Source organism: Columba livia, chromosome 6 (assembly GCF_036013475.1).
Source record: "Columba livia isolate bColLiv1 breed racing homer chromosome 6, bColLiv1.pat.W.v2, whole genome shotgun sequence".
Classification (NCBI taxonomy): domain Eukaryota; kingdom Metazoa; phylum Chordata; class Aves; order Columbiformes; family Columbidae; genus Columba; species Columba livia.
This window is the reverse complement of record NC_088607.1, coordinates 11,552,482-11,574,257: the sequence shown is the minus strand read 5'-3', so window position 1 is coordinate 11,574,257 and position 21,776 is coordinate 11,552,482. Positions and strand designations below refer to the sequence as shown.

The following is a 21,776-nucleotide window of genomic DNA, read 5'->3' as shown; positions in this document are numbered from 1 at the left end:
GCCATCCCGCTGGTTTGCCCTGCCTCTGTAGGGATGGCTGGAGAAGATGATCTATAGCACAGACAGGTTGATGATAAATGAGACACGTTTCAACGGTTGGTTGCTGAACTGTGTTTGATTAGAGGGGTTTGGGTTGTCTGAGCCTAGAGAAAACAGACAGGCTTAAACTTGGCTAAATAGCAGCTACAATAAGGTAAAATATCAAATGGCTACAAAATCTTTGGAGAGTGGTAAAGTTCCCTCAAAAAGTGAGTGAACATTGCTCAGAAAAATTAGTAGCCTTTATGTGGGCTTTGATGTGTGCTGTCTAATTCTTCCTGAGGAATTTGTGATGTTGCCAGTGTAATTTGAGTGTATTTTCTATGCCTCCCTGTATGTCTGGTTAGGACTGTGAAGGACTCAACAAGAAGATCCAAATGCTGCCATACTCTTAGTCTGGGGATTTTGGATACCCATTCACATCTTGTGTTCCCTATCCCATTTGGGGCCTGTAACTGAAAGCCATAATATCTGCCTCCTTGCCTCCAGCCCTTCCCAACCTTTATTTCAGTTCTGCTATCTAGTAAGAGCACATTATCTGTTGTGCGCTATGCTATTCACATCTAAGTGGTGACCTTTTAGAGGCGTTAACAATTTTACTGAGGGAGAAAAAGAAGGGGAAAATGTGGGTTTTATCTGATTCAATCGTTTTTTTATTTTAAATTTCACAAATGGAGATAGTATGTGCCATGTTATTAACACTTGGGAAGAACAGAAAGTGCTGATATTTGAACAGGCTTTTGCTCTTTTCTCTACAACGCCAATGAACCCAAATTCCACATTCTCATGCTGCTAAAGGTCAACCAACTTCAGCAAAAACACACAGGAATGGCTATATTGTCTGACACCATCTAGCACACAAGCCCTTATGGAAAAGTAAAACTGCACAATTATATATGACCCTACCCCTGAGCTTCCTGTGGCCTGCCTATTTAATAAGTCCAAAAAGCTCTCTTTTCCAAGTATTTCTCTAGCCTTCCTCTGAGCCCATGTAAGTCTGCATCCAGAATATCCCCAGGAAATGAATTACCTGGGTCTACCACAAATTTTGTGAAAAACAAGCTCATCTTGCTCATTTTAAGTCTGGCTCCCTGTACTCTGGGGACCTTGGGATCTCAGTCTTTTACTCCTTGTTCTTATTTCAAAGTATATGGTAAACGCTAGATCCCTTTCACTAGATCACTCTTTCTGGATAATTATACCTGCTTCTGCTACTACTTTTTCTTAATACACTTTTTAGCATTTTAGTTTTGGAAACTTCTGCTCTGGCCTCTCCTCCCAAACTGTTTGCTAAGCTGTGCCTTAAAAGATTTCATGCAGCTTTGATTCTGTCATTTCAGATACTGGCTCCCTCCCTCAAGGTTGGATTGTATGCTCATAACTTATTTTCTTTCCTTTTTTTTAAAATTGTAATTATACTTCCCATAGGACAGCTGTTGTGTTTTATATACGCAAAAACATCCTGAAAATTTAATGTCAGCATGGCAATGGGGAATTCAGAATCTAAATGCAACCATGCATTTATTTCCCTTCTACTGCTCATAAATTCTTACAATAGCAAAAGCTTCCAAGTAAGTTAACTACCTATAAGTCAACTCCTCTCAACTCTTCCTCTATTTTGTCATCAGTCAAGAATTATCTCATGGTTTTCAGGGAAGGGAAAAATCTTTTGCAGATTGGGAAAGAAGAGGGATGCTGGCTAGATTTTTCTATTTTGTTTCAAATGTTCTTTATATTTGTGACAGAAAGCAGGCTTGCTTTATAGAACAGGCCAGGACAAAATATGCAGTGCTATTTCTTTCCCTTTTTTCATTGTGCAAAACCACGAGGGTGCTACATTATCCAAAAGGCAGAACAGACTTATCTGTCACTTGCAGAGCTTGGCTAATGTATGTTGCTGTTGTCCCAGGAATACTGCCTCAGCAATATAAATGTAATAGAGGTAGTGCAAATGCATGGCATTAAATCAAACGTCAACTCTGACCTTTAGAGGTCAAAGCATCAAAAGAAGGGAGTCACAGATGCTCTTTTTGAAGCTTCCTGGAGATTCCTTATACCACATCCAAGAAAAGCTCACAATACTTCAAGCATGTTTGCAGACTGCAGAATGCTGAGGGCTTATCCTGTTGGCTCTCAAGGGAGCTGCAGGATCACCCTCAATTCAGGGCAACAGCATCCCTATTCCAAGAGATGCTCCCTTGAGAAGTGAGAAGTTTCTCCTTGCTGCAAAAGGGACAAAGAAGGCTCCAGATGCTGTGTTCTAGCTAAGAAAATCACACAGAACCTGTTGCTAGATGGTGTTTTTATCAGAGTCTCATGGCATTTTGCAATAAGAAATAGTAGTGTTGCGAAGGAACCCTGAGAAGAAAGCTGGTGTTTTCAGAGCATGTAGTGGAAAAAGGACTAACTTAGAAATGGGCTGGGGGTGGGGATCTTCAGTTCAAGCAAATCCCTGGCAGGGACACGGTTTTGAAAGCCCTCAGTTTGCTCTGACCAGGATATAAATCTGTCTCCTGAAACAACATATGCTCAATGGACAGCAGCAAATCTTGAAATACATTCAAATTGCCTGAGCAGACCTGAAACACCAGAGAGAAATGGAACAACAGCATCCAAGAAAGACTCCCCTGACCAGGGGAGATCTTGGGACTGAGCTGAAGATTGATCGAGAAAAGATCATTTATCCCACCAGCACATCAACACACATCCCTGCTCCATCCCACAGTTCTACTGAACACCAGTCTCAGGGGCCAGACAATGGATGCCATCTCCTGCCTGGAGGGTGCTTCAGGGATTAGCAGAGGTGGACCCATGGGTGACACAACAGGCGTTCCAGCCCATCACTGCGGTACGACCCCTATGAGGGCACAGCCATACCCAAGTGATGTATTTATTTCTTAGTTTCTCCACTGACAGTTTTCTGTGAGATCAAGAAGCTGAACTGGCGAATCCCAGGGCTGCCACAAGGAAAGAGTGGAAAGATGTCACCGGAGCCTGCTGACCCCTGTTGGCATTGGCCCATGTCATTATAGCCGGTCATGGAACAGCCATCACAGAAGTATCAAAGCAAACTAAAATGTGGAATTTCCCATAAAGTTTTCTCATCCAAGTGCAATGTTAATTAAGCCTGATCCTGCTTATCTTGTTGAAATAAGGTTTGTTCCTGGAGGTGTAAGATCTTTAGCTTAAACAGATTAACAGACAGGTAACATATAAAATATAGCATGGCCCAGAAGGGCTAATGCTCAGCTGGATGTTGACGGTGTCTTTCCAAAGCGGGTTAATTAAAGTAATAGCTTAGTTTTGTGCTTTTTATATACATTTGTTCAAAGCAAATTATTACTTTGAATATTTCTCTGTGTTTTTGTTAATTATGCAATCTATTACAACAAGGAACTAATGAGGAAATCTATCTGGGTTTAGAAACAAGCTGCATCAATGCATTTTCACAAAGGGTTTTCATCTTCTTGAGACAAAGATTGCTTTCAGCTATAATTAAGGCTGATAAACCTGGTAAAGAGAAATTAACAAAAATCGCAGCATGCTGAGCAGCTCAAAGGGCTTATAAAAATATACTTCTGAAAATTTTTAAAAAACCAACACACAACTGAATAGTCCTCATTACACTCTTAATTTTACCAAAAAGTCACCTTCTTTTTTTTCTATCAAACTGAGCATTCCCTCTTTCTACAGTTTGATGTTTCATGCCATTTAATTGCTGCTGAGTAAGAATGGAAGTCACTTTTCCATGCACATTAAGGGAAGCAGCTATCAGCAATAAATTCCTAGAAAACGGCTTGTACAAATCGTTTCCTTAATCAAGAGAACTTGGAAGCACTGCCTGATTTACTGCCTTTTTTTTTTTTTAATGCATGTTTGTCTTTTGGGAATAGGTGTCTGCATCCCAGGGTTTTGTCCCAGGTTCTGCCCTTGATTTATTCCCAAGCTGTGGGTAAGTCACTCTCTTCAAATTCACTGTTTCTTCCTATAAAATGGATTTCTTCATCTGAGTTCTGGGTTGACTCTGCCTATAGCAAATACTTACAACATTTTCTGAGAATCTTGTATGATAGGTGGGCTACCATAGAAACGACAACTATTGAAATATGAGGATGTTTCAGAAGTCAGCTAGGTTCCCACGAGACCTTCCCTGGTCAGTGCTCCTAAATAGTGAAGTATCATGTGTCATACTTAGCAGCACACATTAACTGTTCACCAAGAGTAATAATCTAAATTTAGCCTGTAAGGCAGGTTCAGATTGAAAAGTCTCTTAAAAGTACCAAAAAAAACCAAAACCAAACCAAACCTCACACCACATCAGACTAGATGTTACACATAACATATTCAGCATACCAACAAGAGTCACCCTGTTCTAGTTGATGACAAGGTGAGATTCCACCAGCCATTTCAATCTTCAAGGTGAGCACTTTCTAGAAGACCATGAATTTTGCCTGTAACATTGTCAGCCTCCATTATTATGGTAGGAGTTAGTGGCTTTGTGCAGCATAGTTGAGACTAGAACTACACTCACTGTTGATTTCATGTTTTCCAAGACCACAAGAAATTTGGCTGGGAAACGTGAAGGGATTTAGGAGATTAAAAAAAAAAAAAAAAAAAAAAAAAAACACGTTGTTTTCCATCCTTAAAAGAATAGGCCATGAAATAGTAGGACTTTTGCTCTTCTAATAATGCGTATCAGTTGACAAGAAGGTTATTAACCACCTCATTGAAACTCTTTATCTATATTTAAAGGCTGTGTGTGTTGATCAAAGGATGACATAATTAAATGTTCTTCAAATGTTCAAGCCACAATAGCTGAAAGCCTCATTTTGTTGTTGTTGTTTTTGCACTGTATTTCAAACAAATCATGAGCTGAGTAATTATTTAGCAAGTACTAACCTCCCAACCAAAAAGTGAATTTGATTCAAGCAAATGTTTTTTTTTGACAAATGGCTTCAGCTTGTCTGATTTATTGGCATAATTTAAATGGGATACTTCGATAATGTGATGTTGGTTACAGACTTTTCTTTGTGTCAGTGGTCTTATATTCCTGGCTGCTTGCAAGTACATGGGGAGAAAGGGTTTGATCTGAAAAGAAAAATGTGAAAAATATCAGTTTGGAAATGTGTCTTGACAGCACCCATCCCCAAAAATGCAGTGCTTTTGGTAGTGAAAGTCATCTGCTGACTCTAAGGCAAGAAAATCAAGAATATCATTGCAGTTAAATGAGGCTATTAAATCATCAACCACAAAATAACTCCTCAAACCATAAATCTCTTCATAACACAGGAAAAAAAGGCCAATCCATGAGTAACTGAATAACCTGAATAATTTGTCTCATTCCAATGGCCCCTGAGCACATGGCAGTGGGAACTTTTTAACTCTTTCTAAAATTAATCTGGTTTTAATTGAGTCTCAGACTCAATTCAAGTCAAGGGAAATTCCGTTTCTTCTCAATCAGCAATAATGGTTCTGCTTTTTCTCTTCCTTCTGCCTCACTGCTATCTTTGCACAGGTCTCCACTGATTTCTCAAAAGAGAAACTTAAAAGAGCATGACCACCAGTCAGCCCTCACATAGCCTGTGTCTCAGCCTTCTCTCCTGTCTGGCTGTTAGCACAAGTTCAAACACGGGCTGAAGCAGAGCTCACCCTTCACACTATCCCTGTCAGCCCCCTTTCCAAGCTGCTGCAAACCTCACTGCTGTGCTGCTCATAACTTGAACCGAGGACCTGAGCATCTTCTCAAAGACCTTGGATTCTGGCAATGTCTAAATCATCCAGGTTGCTTCTGCATCCATTCCTCAAAGCTTTTGCCTTTCTCAGCCAGCACTGTGAGTAAAGTTCATCTCTCCCTGCTTACATCAGCATTTTCCCTCAGCATATACAACTCTTCCCTACACTTTATAGACAGCTTCTAGAAAGGAACTGCTCCAGACCTGGCACGGGAAGCCAAGAACAGACCTTAGGAGCCTGATTTGATACCTAAGTTCAAGATGGTTTTAATCACTTCCTTTCACTTTCAACTGGAGAATGCCTGACTGTCTTGATGCAACGAGAAGTGGGCCATGCTCCAACTCCATAGCACGCGTATGTCACTGAAACGCTCCAGGCTCTGCTCCTCACCGACTACACAGGGAGGCAGGTCCAAGCATCCTTGAGAAAGAGGATGTTTGGATCACTTCCAACTGCAAGAATCCATAGGAGGACCCACAGCTGAAAGCCTGAACAAATACCTGTGCTGACCCCAGGTGAGATTTACTCCCTTGTTTTAGAGTCCTTTCCCTCTTGGGGGCAAGAAAATCTGATTTGGATGCACACTACAGGAAAGCTGTTTGTCTTTATTGTAACCCAGTACAGACCTCTTCCTCCAGCTGAATTAGCAGCCACAATTAGAAAAATAAAATTTAAAAATAATGTATTTTATTTCCCAGAAAATAAAACATTTTTAAATTCTGTTACTTTATCTTAAATATACAAGCATGGGTCTTGAGCTTTTGTTCTCTCTGTTCCTATCTGGAGTGTCAGACAGCAGAATAAATGTGCAAGAAAAATAGAAGTTCTCTTAACCTCTCAGAACCCTAATTTTTAAAAAATACAAAAGGCTGGAAAGGGACTAGGCTTACTCTGTTGTCAAGGTACCAGTATTTTACAAGAACTATTGCCCATATTCATCCTAAGAGAACTGTGACTAAAAATACAGAATGTCATTCATACCCATAGGTGAAAAGATTTCAAGGTTTAACAAGAAGCATCTCAATAGCATGGAAACAAATTTGTTACCCTTTCTCAAAGGATTTTGTTATTTTTATCATCTACAGTAGCCTCAGGATCTCACCGTGCAAGGCACCGTGCAAACATGGAGCAGGTTTCTGCTGGAAAAGATTATGTTAAAGCAGAATCCAACAGGCAAACTGTCAAAGGAGGGAAATAAGAGGGAAATGGAGGCACGGGGAAGGGTGGTTAGATGTCCAAAAAGCAATCTTTTGAAAAATAGGCTGCACCTTGACTCCAGAGTCCCTAGGAACCACCCAAGGACCAAAAACTGGAGATCATCCTTTCTCTGTCAGTCAGACACGGCAAGGAATGAGAAACCTCACACCAGATTTGCCTTGTCATGGGACCTGTTTGGCAGTTTTTTTGTTTGCCAATTCAGAGCTAAAGATGTGAAAGATCAGACTGCTGGAACTGACAGTATGACCCCTTGTGTGGAGGCTGGAGGGAGGCCAGAAAAATTCTCCTGAGGGACTGCATGGGGGTAATGGTGGAAGATTTTTCCCAGGGTCAGAAAGATATCAAAATATCCCTCAACAAGGCAGTTCGCTCAACCAAGACTCTACAGTTAATGGAGGTGTGTTCATCTTCTGCCACTGGCCTTGGGATCACCTGGGAATACTTTCACCACACCATTTTTCTGACATCATTGTCTCTATGTTATTTGTTTAGGTACTTTGATGACTACTGGTGAGAATTGTTCTGTAAGATACAGTTAGCATTATTCTTGAAAGCAGGCTTTTATAGTATTGAAAAGGCTTCGTAAATGTGCAGGTGGAGAGACAGGGATTAGGATTTCCTTAAGTTCTTCCAGTGATACACTGGTAAAATGGCAATAAAATACCATTTTCACTGCAACAGATTAATTCAGCTGGTAAAGGCAGAAAAAAGGCACAGACACAGAGCTGGCAGTGCATTCAAATCAGAGATTTTCAATCAGTCCTATCTTTATGAATACGATGGGTTAGTCTCTTCCTTAATGGTTTAAGCTTAACCAATGGAGCAGCATTTTAGCATACAAACTTCTTCTGGAAAGCAATTGCTCCATGAACATTCCATTTCATAGCATTTACATATGAGAAACACATCCCATTAGGTCAGAACAAGAAAAAAATCCACAATACAGAGAACAAGCTCAAAATGTACTGCTAGTTTTGAGATACGGGCTGTTGTTCTTCCTAATTATTCTTCTAGCTGCAAACATTGTTAGTTGCAAATGTCCCTTTCCCTGGAGTACAGAAATGAGAGCAAGTCTATTTTGAGCAAAAGCAAAAAAAGAAAAACCCCAACAACAGCTACTATATATGAATGATGCTTTTTTTCTTGAGTTCCATCTGCACGTACGGGCAGCATTTTTGTATGCACTTTTTTTGGTTTTTTAATTTCCCCAGTTTTCCATTGGGAAAACAATACAACTGGATGGGCCTGAGTGCATTAATAGGATTGGAAGCAATTCTTCCTGTATTCCTGCCAGATAGAAATACTGAGGGAAAGACAAGCAAGTACAGTTCTGTTCTACAGGTTGAGACAATACCTTGATTGAGTTTAAAATACATCTGTTGTTTCTGTACAGGTTCAGCTCTAAGGATGTCATGTTAGGGGCATGGGAATGTCTAACCATCCCTGAATAGGGTCTCCAGCTGTTAGCTTTTAACCTTATCCTTATTTTCTCCTGGTCACTGTCTTGCCAAAATGGCAGAAAAGATGTTTTACCAACAAGGAACCTGCAATTGGGCTCTGAATGGCAATTTTGGAAGCTTCTATTTTAGAAGCAAAAAGGTTAACCTACCAGAGAAAACATCCATTGAACATGGAGAGAGATCGCTAAATGTTTTGAGGGCTGCTTCTATTTCATATAAGTAGAGTATGTACGGTAGTCTGAGCCTTCATAACCTTCTCTTGAAATCACTTAAACTATTAAAATTCTGATGTAAAAGACTTGAGGGCTTCTGTCATTGGCTGTCCAGTTATGGAAAATGAGGTACTGTTCATTGTTCTTCAAAGAAAAGCATCATTAAACTGTTCTAACGTCTTGCAGACAGTACTACAATTCTTTCACACCCTGAAATAATGGCAAAATGAACAAGGGCAATTATCAAAAAAAAGCTAGGTTCATGCAGCGTAAGATGCACTTTATTTCTTTGACATGCATAGTTTATTTTTAATTATTCTTTTTGCTTTACAGTACATTAATAAATGCTCTGGAGTATATTTAGTGTAAGTAATGAAATCTTAGTAATACAAGGCTTCACTACAAGCTTCTGATGCTTGCTGACAAAGAGGCAGGGACCTTGGGGGAGATTTTGTTCATGGAAGATACTTCCACGGAAATTAGCAGCCCATAAATTAATGAGGTCCTCCCAGAAGGGGGGTTGCTGCTCAGCTAATATGAGCTCTCTGAATTTGGGAACCCTTTAGTATACAGACTTCTTTGAAATTCAGCTGAGAAAGAGACTGACTCATCCTCATCCTTCTTGAAAGAGCACGTTAGGCTGCAGAGGCAGCAAAAAAGATCTCCAACCAGATTACAGATAGACCCAGAGTGGTGTCACAAGCTAAACCATCAGCCTCTGCAGGGCTAGCATTAGTGACAATCAGTGTCCTTGAAGGCCTGATTATAACAAGAGCAGCAAAATCCCCACATCTTTCCTACAGGGCTCCCAGCACAGCAAACATGCTGTTTGCTGAGAAGAGGCTCCAGTGTTGCCCAGCCCCGGAACCTGGGATGTCACTTCTTACTGTAAAGTGACCTCCAAGATTTCATCAGGATTTCACTGCCAGATCTCATGGACCACACCACACACCTTCAGTCTCTGTTGGATGGACATGGCAAATGTTGTAAAACCACTATGACTCAAAACAACCACCTCTGTCACCTGTAGCCTTCCTGGCCTCTCCCCAGCAGACGAGGAGGAGAGGAGCATCCAAAGCAGTGGGAACACACACTCAGGTGACTGTTGGCAGTAATCTGGAGAGCCCATTCACATCAATTTATCATCCTTCAACAGCAATCATGGGATGCCTCAGGGTGGGATAAGGGAGGGAGACTGCAGTAATAGAAGGAAAATGAAAAGGAGATGGAGACCAAGTGTAAGAATAACTCTGTGGCTGAATTTCTAGTCACAAAGGAGATAAATTACAGCCTTCTGCTTAATGCGGACAGCAGGGCATTGAAGTCAAAATGGAAACTGAAGCTGGATAGAGAGAGCAATAGCCATACCAACCTCCTTATTTTGAGCTGACATGATTTGATTTCCACCAGTGCAACAGAGCTTTTTGGCGTATCTCTGGGGGGACAGATGCACTTGCAGCTTCATAGCCGTTCCCTCAGCCGCACAACTCCCTCTGCATCAGCCTGGTTCAGCTCCTCTTACACGGATCAGTTTGTGTACTGAGTCAGACTTGTATTTCAGGATGGAAGCACCCATTTTAAATCCCTTGAGGTTACATTTCATGATCTGTGGGAGCATACTTAATTATAACCTCATCCACTAAAAGCTGGTGTTTGTACAACATCTAGCATGCTAAGGTTGTCATCCGTGAGCAGATATCCTACACATTACCATGTGCCAGCAGCAGCATTTAACAGAACAAACTAGCAATTCTGGTATGAGTTTCTGAAGAGTTCAAAGGAAAAATGCAGTTGATGACATAAGCTTCTGCTAAAATACCTTCTACTAGCCTCCCCACAAGAAATGCAGAGGCCTTCTGTTACCCTTCTTCATTCCCATGACAAGTCTGTGAAGGGCATAGTACAATCAAGTGTCTAAGTGAAGAGTATCCATCCTTCATTTCCTTCACTAACCAATTCAGCCTGATTTCTTGAACTGTATAAGCATGATCCCTCGTTAACTGCAGCAAAAATCAGTCACAGAAAGAAAGCAATCACTCAAGAGAAACTCAAGGCAAAGACTTTCCTACACTTCATATCTTCCAGTGCGGCAAAGTGTCTCTGTTTGAAAAAAATGAAAAATAAAGAAGACCTCTTAACTGCAGAATGGTTCAGAGCAATCACATTAGAAAATCATTTCCCATGTCTGGCAGCTGCCAGTTTTCTACCAGTCAAAAAGTGGGAGATGGAGAATTATTTCCATAATATCTGCTGTTAAATTATTTCAGTCCAAGAATTCATCCCCTCTCCTCTCAGCTTATTTCACCAAGGCATGGACCTGACTAATGTCTCTAGCAAGTGTAGTGGCATTGAACAGACTGCAGTTGGGGAAGGGAGAAGGGATACTTTGCCTTCAGCTTTTGCAGAGAAAATGTGTGTGTGAAACAGCAAATTATACACAGCACTTTGTTGTGCAAGACTCCCTATCTAATTCCAACTTTTAACATGATTTTCACGACCTGCAACACATTTAGGGAAGACAGCATGCTGTTCCTTACTTCTTATTTTGATGTTTAAAGCAGAAAGGTTTTTACTGTCCTTTACGTAACTTCCAGCAATAAACAGATTGTATAACAAAACAGTCTTCTAGAAACATGAGGAAAAAAAGTGAAACACTAATCAGACTAAGGGACATGTTCTCCATGGAAGAATATAACACTCAAGGGCCAGATTCACACAATCCAAGGGATCAAAAGGGCCAAATTCTGCTCCTCTCCATAAATCCTGTTTGTGTCACTGTAGCAGCACTAAGATAATGTTGTTGAATAGCAGATATGGATTTCCCTCACCTGAAAGACAACAAGAAAAGCCTCCAACCTCCTCTTCCCTACACACGCTCATGTCCAAGGTGCAGCTGTGGAGGAGGCAGTGGCGCTCCAACAGACATGAGGCTGTGAGACACTGTGCATTAATTAAAATAGCCCTGATGGACCATTACATCTGACAGCCACTCCTGTCATTAATGTGTCTCTTCTTTCCAAATATAATCCTTCCCAGCACAGCCCTTTCTGTTACCTACACAGCAGAAACAAGATTCTCCAGATTTTGTTTTCCTGTCCTTGGACCACAAACCGTCTCCAAGGTTTCAGATCGTAGTGTGCAGACACATGCAGATACTTCTAGGCATACCCAGAAACAGACTCAGAGGCACCTGAAGCACTGTCCCAGAGAAATACAGTCATGTTTGGTAACTTCCAAACACAGGATTGGCTGAGCACACGTTACACATGTGGGTTCCTGACACTGAAGTTCAGCAAAAGCAAAACCACTCTGCTCGAACACAGGCTTGGATCCTGTGTCACACACCTATTGTCCTGGAGGGACTTGGAAACAGAAGATGCTGCTGTGATGAACATTTCCAAGTCCCAGGCATAGCTAACCACTCTGCAATCCTATCTAACAGAGTCACTACTCCAGGTGTCCTACTGCTTTATTCATCAGTGCTTGTTTTCTGGAGAGCTTCTATGAGAGACTTCTCCATGGTGACATGCAATTAGCTCTAAAGTCCTGTCCCAGTTCTCTCTTGGTGGAGAAGAGATGAGACCAGGATGGCACTGGTCGAATGATGTTTGGTAGCTCATTTTCAGTGACATTTAGCAGCAGGGTGAGAAATTCAGTTGATTCTCACTGAACTAGTAATGCATCCAGTATAAACATGATTTTAAACCCTGCTGTGATTTTCTGAATAACAGTACATCAGATACTTTTTTGGTTTTAAACAGTATTTAATCCATCCTCTATTTGCTTTTAGAAGTAAGTAAGAAACTGACTAAAATGCAGAGCTTATCAAATCTGTGATTTAAATTCAAGAAAGAAATGAAAGATTAAAGATTGTGTGCAGGCCATAAGGTTAAGCTTAAAAGCTTTGCATGGAAGCAATAGCACAGCATCCCACTGTTGTTATATAGTACTAGATAGGTACAGTCCTCCACTCAGGAAAACTGAAGAACCTTCATTGTCATAGTTTGGGCTATTGCTCATACCTGTATGATAAAAGAATACCTACACAACAAAAGAAACTGCGTGCATTGTGTATACACGATTTGAAGAAAAAAATTAGTTCCCTCCTGGATCTGTTCAGAAGACGTTGCACTCCCATCCGCATCAATCACATTTGTATCTTGCAGCTGTTGTTCTTAGCCCTTGCCTCAGACAGAAAACCAGCTCTGAATAAATCTTCTCCAGTTCATAATTTAGAAATATATTCTGTGTTCACCACACACTCAGTAAGAGGCTTCCAGCATAGTCTGATTGCTCCTACCATCACACGAGCAACGGGTCAAGGATTAACTATTCCAGATCTCAGACTTTCTAATTTCTAATTCTACCACTGATTTACTTTACATCATAATCTTATTTCTCTGACACAAAGAGAAGTTGTCCCTGACTAAATCCATGCTTCTAAAGCCTTTCGCAGTTCTCTCATCCCAGACTGCAATGCAGACATGAGCATGTGTATGTGTCTACAATAAGAAAAGAGTGTCATTCAAAGATGACTTTTCATGGTAGACCTTTGGCCTTACAAGCATCCTTGGTTCAGCTCACTGTGCAAAAAACAGTCTGTGCTGTCTCCAGAGAAAACCTGGTTTTACAGTATTTTAACTCCAGACACCGGGTAACATTGAGCAAGAAATTTGTATCAACCAAGTTGTAGAGATAACAAACAGAGTGTCTTATACAACCATATTTTTCTGCATGGCTTTCAGAGAGCAGTCTGGTGGATGTATTTTTTTTAATTATTTTTTTCTCATACAGTTATATAGGTGCAGGCATCCAGGAGCAATATGAATTCCCCCCCAGTTCCTGAGTGCAGTCAGGTGCTTCAATATTTCAATGACCTCTAGTGGAGAAGTGACATTCCCCAAAGGAAAATGTACCTTGTTATGCCAAGTAAAGAGACAATGTGATTGGAAAGTTGACAGCAAATTCCAGGCTCCTTGGTTGCCATGATACCTGACTGATAACACCGTCATTTTCTCTGTTTAAATCTAAGGCTTGCTGCTTACCTTCATCAGCACTGGTATAATTTTCGTTTTCTTCATCTGACTTAGGAAACAACTTCAGCATTTATCACATCTTTCACTGCACATGGCTGTAGACCTTGAAAACCCAGAAGATCTAAATGTGTTTCGAACAGCAACTCACTGCCATTCAGCCTGAAAGGCTAGCAGAAATTATAGGCACCAGGAATATGTGGAACACCAGCATTTTGCATGTGTATGGCCATCCTCATTCCATGAAAGAATAATAATTGATTACCATAATCTTACTGCCTGTCTGCAACAATGGAGGGCATAACACAGTCTCTGTTTCAAAGAAAGGGAAACTGAAGCACAGGAACTGATTTATGACGTGTGAAATGTCTGAATCAATGCTACATCTGAAATCTAAATTACTAGGTTTTAGTCCATAGTTATACTTTTTAAATCAAATATTTCAAAAAAAGTAAATCATCTTGAGAAACCAAGGCCACTAGTATACAGTTTATGGTGTATTAACATAACATATGATGTGCAAGTGAGATATTTTCATAAAGACCATTATCAAAAAAAACATAGAAAGGAGGAAATCAGCGGGTTTTTTTCAAATGTGTATCATTCCCTAGTGTATTGGGAAGACAGAGATGTAAGAAGAATGTTGCACATCAGAGCTGAAAGAGGGAAGATGCTTGTCACAGAGCAATGGGATGCTTAAGGGAATCCACAATAGCTGAGTCACCAGGCAATTTAGAGACTGGGAGACCATCCATCAGTCAGAAGCAAGAAAAAGTATCTGTGGTATTTCCTGCAATGAGCATAGGTAAGTAATGAGGTTATCTCAGCCGGCAACTTCCAGTGTGAGCCTTTGACAGCAGAGAAAAGATGGCAGTGGGGAGATGCATGTAGACTCAAACCATCTACACCACCTTCCTTTGGGAGCCCCCAATCTTGTCTCCAGTAGTCCCCAAAACTGTGACTAACAAGTGTCAATGTTCATTTTGCTGCCATAGCTGCTGAGTGGTACAAAGGTGAAATGATTTGTGCAGGATGGGACAGAATATTTTAGCTCACCTCTGATGCATTTTATGTGTGTGATTGCAGCTCCAAGAGCTTCTGCTCTGACATTCTTGGTCCCTGGATCCCTCCTGCCTTACCCTTACATCATGTAAGATTTCATCCTTCACTAAAGACCAAAGTCAGGAGGACACCAAGACCCCTGGAGAGGGGATCTGTAAGCAAGCCAATCGTATCAGTTAACTTCAAGCACAGAATTAATGAGGACCTCTCAGGAGCTCCTGCCAGGCATTCACCCCTTTAACTGCTCCATCATTCCACAGAGGCAGAGCTGACAGCAACCGAGCTGCAACAGGATGAAATGGTACATGAGTTCCATGTCTACGCACCAGCAGAGTGGTCATGCTGGACAATGAGGTCTCCAGCTGAGTCATAGGCAACATTCATCTCCTGAGAATGAAGGAATATGAGCTAGAGCCAAAAACACCCTGTATGACTCTGTATTTCACAGCTCTTCTGAATCAAGACATTCTAGCCTCCGCACTCATTTCCCTGTTTCTCTTTTGTCTCACCCAATTAGCACCTCATTAACCATTTACCTACAGTGCCTCTAGCCTCAGACATATTTAGCCCCTTATTACATGACACACAGCTTGGTAATCAACACTGCAGGGGTCTTGCAGATGTTCTGCAGAAAATTTTGTTCCTCCAGCTATGACCCTGAGTTCTGGAGATGATATCTTTGTTATGATTTTGCACATACACAAACAACCACAGCAACATAATCCATTTTTGGCTTGTATTTCCTTGATGACAGAAGTGCAGCCACCTCTGCTGCAGGAAGAAGTGTATGACTGGGGATACTGGAGTATTTTTCCATTTCTCAGTACTCATATTCTCAACTAATCATTTTTCTACCTCATCAGCTTAGACTGGTGCTAGCAGCACAGATTTATGGTCCTTCCCTTAGTTTCTAGCAGAGTATCTAAGTGCTATCTTTTAGGAGCACTATATTGAACAGTTCTGAAGAACTGTTGAAGACAGTGATGATATAGACTATCTTCTACCCTTGTGCAGGAGCTCAGGGGAAGGAACAGAAGTTCTGGAGAATTTCTTGGCCTAATGTGGGTCAAAAGTGTTTGCCATTTTACTTTTTTAAAGGAATAAAATGCAATAAACATCCTGAAGTCTATGCCACCTGTTTACTTGGAGATCTTCCATTGTCATTGGTCATCCATTCCAGCAATCATAGAGTCAGAAAGAGAAGATGAGAAAGCCTAAAGCCCACAGATGAGCAGCTGTCAACACTTCTCGAGACTTTATGTCATTTATCACCACACATGTGAATCATATGTATATCAGTCTGAAAATGAAGCCTGCTTCACGGTCAGGAGATCAGCAGAGAGACGCCTCAATTTCCCAGGAAGATCGCCGTGTATGTACATGCAGTGTTGGCACTCATTCTGAACTTCTCAGTGAGGGGTTTCCTGGAGAACTATCAAGCATAAAGCTATCGCTCCGTGACATGTACACCTAAACAGACAGTAAAACACAGCATGATACCAAGATGGCTCTTAACTCATTTCCAGGCTGAATTCAAAGACCTCACCTCCCGCATACACAATCAGAAACCATCACACCTTCACAGTCCAGCTCTGCCCACCGAATTACTAAACTCTGGACCTCCAGATATTTGCCTCATGCAAGCATGGCCATGTCCAGGGGAGAAAACAAGATATTTTCCTGTTGCTGCTATCTGTATGTAGCAGCTGTTTCCTGAGGTGATGCATCAGGGGTAAAAAAGAACACAAACTGAAAAGAAAAAAAAAAAACAAACAAACAACAACAGAACAATGAAACAAACAGAAAAAAAAAAAAAGAAGAAAACGATAGATATATAGGGAACATAGGAAAAATAGCATAGTAGTTAATAGATCATTATGTGATCAACAGAAAGCTGAATATATGTTACAGCCACAGAGTTACTGCATTATACAACTAGTTCTTCAGGTCCTTAGAATCACAATAAATCAAAATATGATAGCATAGCCACCTGAAAAAAAACAGACATCACTAGGACAGATGGTTATGTAAATACATGTGAAATAGCCAATTTACAATAGCTAATCTGCTTTACAATACTCAGAATCATGGGGTCAAGGAAAATCCCTGAGAATACTAAATAGGGATTACCTGTCAATAGCAAACATTTCTGTCCTGCCCCCACACTCAGGGCAACTAACCTGAGAGTCAACTGCCACAACTCCAGCAATTCATTAATAATGTATTATGGTATGAAATATTCAGGAGAATATGGGTTAATAATGCCAGTACAAACCAGGAGAGACAGCTTCACATTCATCATTTGCTAATGTTCAGCCTTGAGCCAGACCAGAGTAGAAGACACAAGATAAATGACAAAAAGCTAGACAGGTTTGTAGTTCAAAACATGATAACTTACCACACTCTTCCACTGGTGCTGAGGTGGAAAGGAGGGAAGATGATTTATTGGCATTACCTTGGTTTATTTTTGTTTAAAAGCTTGGCAATGGCGAATGAAGTGATACTGGAAAAGACTGTGCAGGGTCCTGGTGGAAGACTTGATATATCCTTCTAAAATAGAGTTAGCAAACGTCTCTGCACAGTCTTTCAAGCAAAATGGCAAGCAAGGAAGTTCAGTCTTTAAGTAAACAGTCTTTTACTGATGCTGTCACCTCTATGGTGTATGTACAAATAGAGGGAAGAGAAAAGCAATGGAACAGGCTAGTGTGAGGGCACCCTAAAGTCAAACCTTTTTTCAGTGTACCAAACTGGAGATGCTGTATCATGGCATCCATGACTTTTGCAGTCCCTGTCAATTGTTGGGGTGAAATCTGTGTCCCCCAGCATCCAGACAAAGATTGTATCTGACAGCCTATCGAAGAAAACCAAAGGGAAGTGATCTTGGCATCAGGCAGACCTACCCACCAGCAGAAAGTTTTACAGTTCATTTTTGCTTCTCTGAGAGTGAACTCTTGCTTTTCTTAGACTCCAGACTCACCTGAGAACAATCTCAAAACAATTATACAGGTCCTAAGGAGTCTCTTGTAAAAGGGGGTGAATAATAAACATTCATGACTGAAAACGCTGAGAAATGGCTATGTAAAAGGCCTTAGCCTTGGTCAGAAAGAGTATGAGACAGTCTGAGGTGGAAAAACTTCCTTTGACTCAGTGCTTTCTTGGTAAGCCACCCCACAGTGCCTGGTACTGGGTGCACGCACAGGCTAGAAGCGCAAGCCAGAATCAGGAGACAAATTAGTGTGGAAAAGGATGTAAAATATCTGTAAGTCCCAAGACAACTTGATAGGGAGTAACAAAAAAAAAAAAACATCGTCTGAAGCTGGAGACTTTGGGCTATTTTATTGTTATTATTTTTTAGAAAAGAAAAAAAATCTGAGTTAAATCCTCTCAATCTATCTTGTTCTGTTCAAACACAGCAAAAGGTTTATGTAAATTTGTTATTTTCTCTAGAAGTGTCATCTGGCTTTGTTTTTTATTAAATATTAATACATTCGTCTAGGGAAAAAAATTAAATTCCTTCCTTGGCAAATCCTCCGGAAGTAGAAAGTTAAACTGGAGGAATTAGAACTAGTATTGTCTTCTGGGGGTTCTCATCAGAGTAGATCCTTTTCTTGGACTAAATTTCACTACATAAAAGCTTTTCTGTGCTTTGCAGAGCCACAGTAGGAAACAGGCAGAGCAATGAAGTGAGTACAGACACTGACCATGGAAACAGAGCTTACAGCTAATCCCCTCTCTGCACTGAGGGGGGAGAGGAAGGGAGGCCAAAATGCAGCTTTGTAGTCGCTTGCTCTGCCATTTTAATTTGAGTGATAACCTGGAACTTTATGACTTGGGAAATGTGGAAATACCAGATTACTCCCACTATTCCTTTCCTTCCCTCTCCATGCTTAAACAGAAAATGGCCATGGCTCTGTCGACTCCCTTCTTTCACTATCCCTGAATACCCCTTGGCATCACAGTTACTTGCCAGACATTCAGAAGGGTAGATGCCTCCCCATGTACTGGTCATGTGGACATTCAGGTCTTGCCCAGCCACCCTTGACAGCATTGGGGCTGGACACCTCCATCCACACAAGTGGACACTCAACAACACTCCCATGTGCCAGGGCTCCTTCTTCCCCAGGAGAAGGTCCACCTTGCTCCTGGTGGGCACTCCAACATTTCACCAGGCTACATTTCCCAATGTCATGCTCACTCTCATGTATCATCCTTTACACCTTCCTGCTCCTCCCTGGACTTTGGCCAGCACTAGGACAGAGAAGGCCATAGCCAAAAAAAAAATAGAGTAGTCATGTCAAGCTGTCTTGTTACACTCCAAAACCAGGGCTTTTGTGGAAAATCTTTTTTCTGTGTCACTTGCAGTTTAACTATATTATTACACAAGAAGAAAATCAGAATTTCCTCAAACTGTGATTCATATTTATGTTTTAAGTTCAAAACTGTGTATTTTCAGAGTCTGCATCCAAGATTTGCTAATATCCATTTGCACACACACACACACACACAAATAAAAAATAAGGCAGCATAGCAAGTTGCAGATAAAGGCAATTTTCCTTCTTTCAATGACTCTTCAAGAACAAACAAACCGTTTCCCAGCCATTTTGAGCCCCCAGCCCGGATCTCCCAGACCACAAACATACATCCATTTGATTCTATGTAAGAACTTTCCTGTGTAACCCACAGAAACACAGCCATCCCCATCCTGTTCAGCTTCATCACACCACACTCTCATTGTCACTTCAACTTAACCCTTTTGCAGGCTTCTCCCATTTCAGCTCATTTCATTGCACTACTGGTTCTCTTTCTCTTTGTGGCTAAGCTGTCTCACTTGCTTTCCCCATATCTATGCACCTCTTTCCACAGCTAACTGAACATTTTCTGGACCAACAAGTAGTTCTGTGAGTTTTCCACATGGATGATCTCCCTGCTTTGTCAGTCACAAATCACTACAACAGTGCCTGTATTGCCAAAATATTCTCCACATCTCATGCCTGACCCTTCTCTTTTTTCTGATGAGAAGGGCAGAAAAAAAAGTACAATAAAAGGCCTATCTTCTTGTGCCTTTCTTGCACACTGGATGCCTTCTTTTCTATTCTTGAATCCTTTCTACATTAGAAATTCTGCATTGTTGTGATCTACAATAAAAGATCCATTTTCAGCACCTGTGATGTGACTTTATTTCAGTCTCTCTTCCTTTTAAGCTCACACATTTTGTCCCCTTTCTTCTTGCCATTTTTGCAACAAAAGGAATTTTCTGTGTTATATCAAAGCAAGATCTTCCCAGGGAACCATTCAATTGACTTCCTTAAAGCCTCATGTTGTGAGTGCTGCATGTAGAGGGTCTTCAAATGTACTGACACTAATATTCCAAGAGAGTTCCCTCTCCCCTCCCAGTTCTGGTCAGGGAATCTGGGTAGGGTGAGGACTTGGCTATTTTCCCTCTTGTCTTTGTAAACAGCTAATAGGGAACAGGGCTCAGGTGCGCAAACGTGCAGTAGGCACTGAACAGAAATGAGACGCCTACATCCAAATGTCAGCAATATCTGGAAAAGACTGGATCAAAACCCAACCACAACGATAATTTGATCTTGCTCTGATTGTCAGGAAACACTCGTGTTGGCCGTCTTCACCAGTCAGCTACTAAAATATCAGTCTTCATGGCATTTTGCTTCCCCAATGCAATAAAAGCACACTCATTCAATTTTCTGACACCAGAGTAGAAATCAGACGGTTCACACTCACTTGAAGAAGCAGGACTTTGGGCTAAACTCAAACTGCCATTTGTGTAAGTCTTGCTGTAACGATTCCTTTCCACTGGCACGTATTCAGCAGTGTGAATGTACCTTATCTTTTGAAGGTCTCATTTTTATAAGTCGATTATTTTGGACGGGTGGATGACTACAGCCAGCAGCCTTGGCCTTTGCCCATACAGGAGACTCTGAGGCAGACATGGTAATGCCCCCCTTTCTATTTCTGAGATTACTGTACAGGGTCACTTTGGGCTATAGTCAACAAGAAGCAAAATAAGACTCCCTCTTACTCTAAGAAGAGAGAAGATGTAATATTCAGGAATGTGAATGTGAGTGTGTTTTAATATCAAAAGAAATTAAACTAATGATGCGAAATTAGTATGAAAATTTGCAACAGAACAATCTGATTGTTCTGGGAAAACACATCTCCCATTTTTAATCATGGTAATTAATTTCAAAGATTAAGAGGATTCATAGATGAAAATAAAGCATTAAGATTAGAAGAAGGATATGCATTTTACTGGGCATTTGGGTATTCACAGAGATTTTTCATATTAATCATCTATGCTTTAAGAATTAAGATATAAAAGATATAAAAATAATACTTAATTGTTTATATACTTTATATATGTAGTGCTTTTCATCTTCAAAGCATTTTGCAAACATTACCTCAGTTGCAGAAGACTTTAAAATAAATAATTTCACTTTCTAAAAGTAAATTATTCAGTTGCCTCCATACTAGACTGCAGACAAAAGACATCTCTGCCATTTGTTTCAAGTTACTGGTGAGTATTAAACTGGAAACAGGTGTACATCAAGGAACGTTGCTGTTGAAAAAGAAGAATCTAGCTATTTGAAACTATAAAAATGAAGTCTTAAAGAAAGGGAGATAAGTATTGACATATCTTCATGGGTCAGACAAGGTGAAATTCATTCCTGTGAACAAAGGTTTGAGTGGGATGTAATTGGTACATAGATCCTATCTGGCCTTCTGATGAATTTCCCCTACAGCCTCCAAATAAATGGGTGCACATTACCTACTGCACAGTTCATTGCAAAACCAACCCATCTTTCTCCTCGGCTCATCTGTGAAAATGCACAACCTAAACCATTCTTCCCAGATGTCCTTGTTAAAACGGGCATGCAGACCATTTCATGAACAACTGAGTTTCTGCTCAGTGCATCCTAACTGCCACAATTTGGTAACCTCCATTCAAGAAGATCTTCCCTACATGTTTTCATTCCTGGCTATGATTTGTTGTAAAAAAA

The 21,776-nt window shown here is 40.7% G+C and overlaps 1 long non-coding RNA gene across 1 annotated transcript in view; it reads right to left on the bottom strand.

Moving 5' to 3' along the window:
* Window positions 1–15,898: 15,898 nt before the first annotated feature.
* Window positions 15,899–21,776, bottom strand: part of LOC110363314 (uncharacterized) — a 37,397-nt gene continuing 31,519 nt past the window's right edge. Inside the window, exon 3 of the long non-coding RNA XR_002421292.2 lies at window positions 15,899–16,227. This is a non-coding gene — a long non-coding RNA (uncharacterized LOC110363314). The remainder of the gene's footprint in view (window positions 16,228–21,776) is intronic.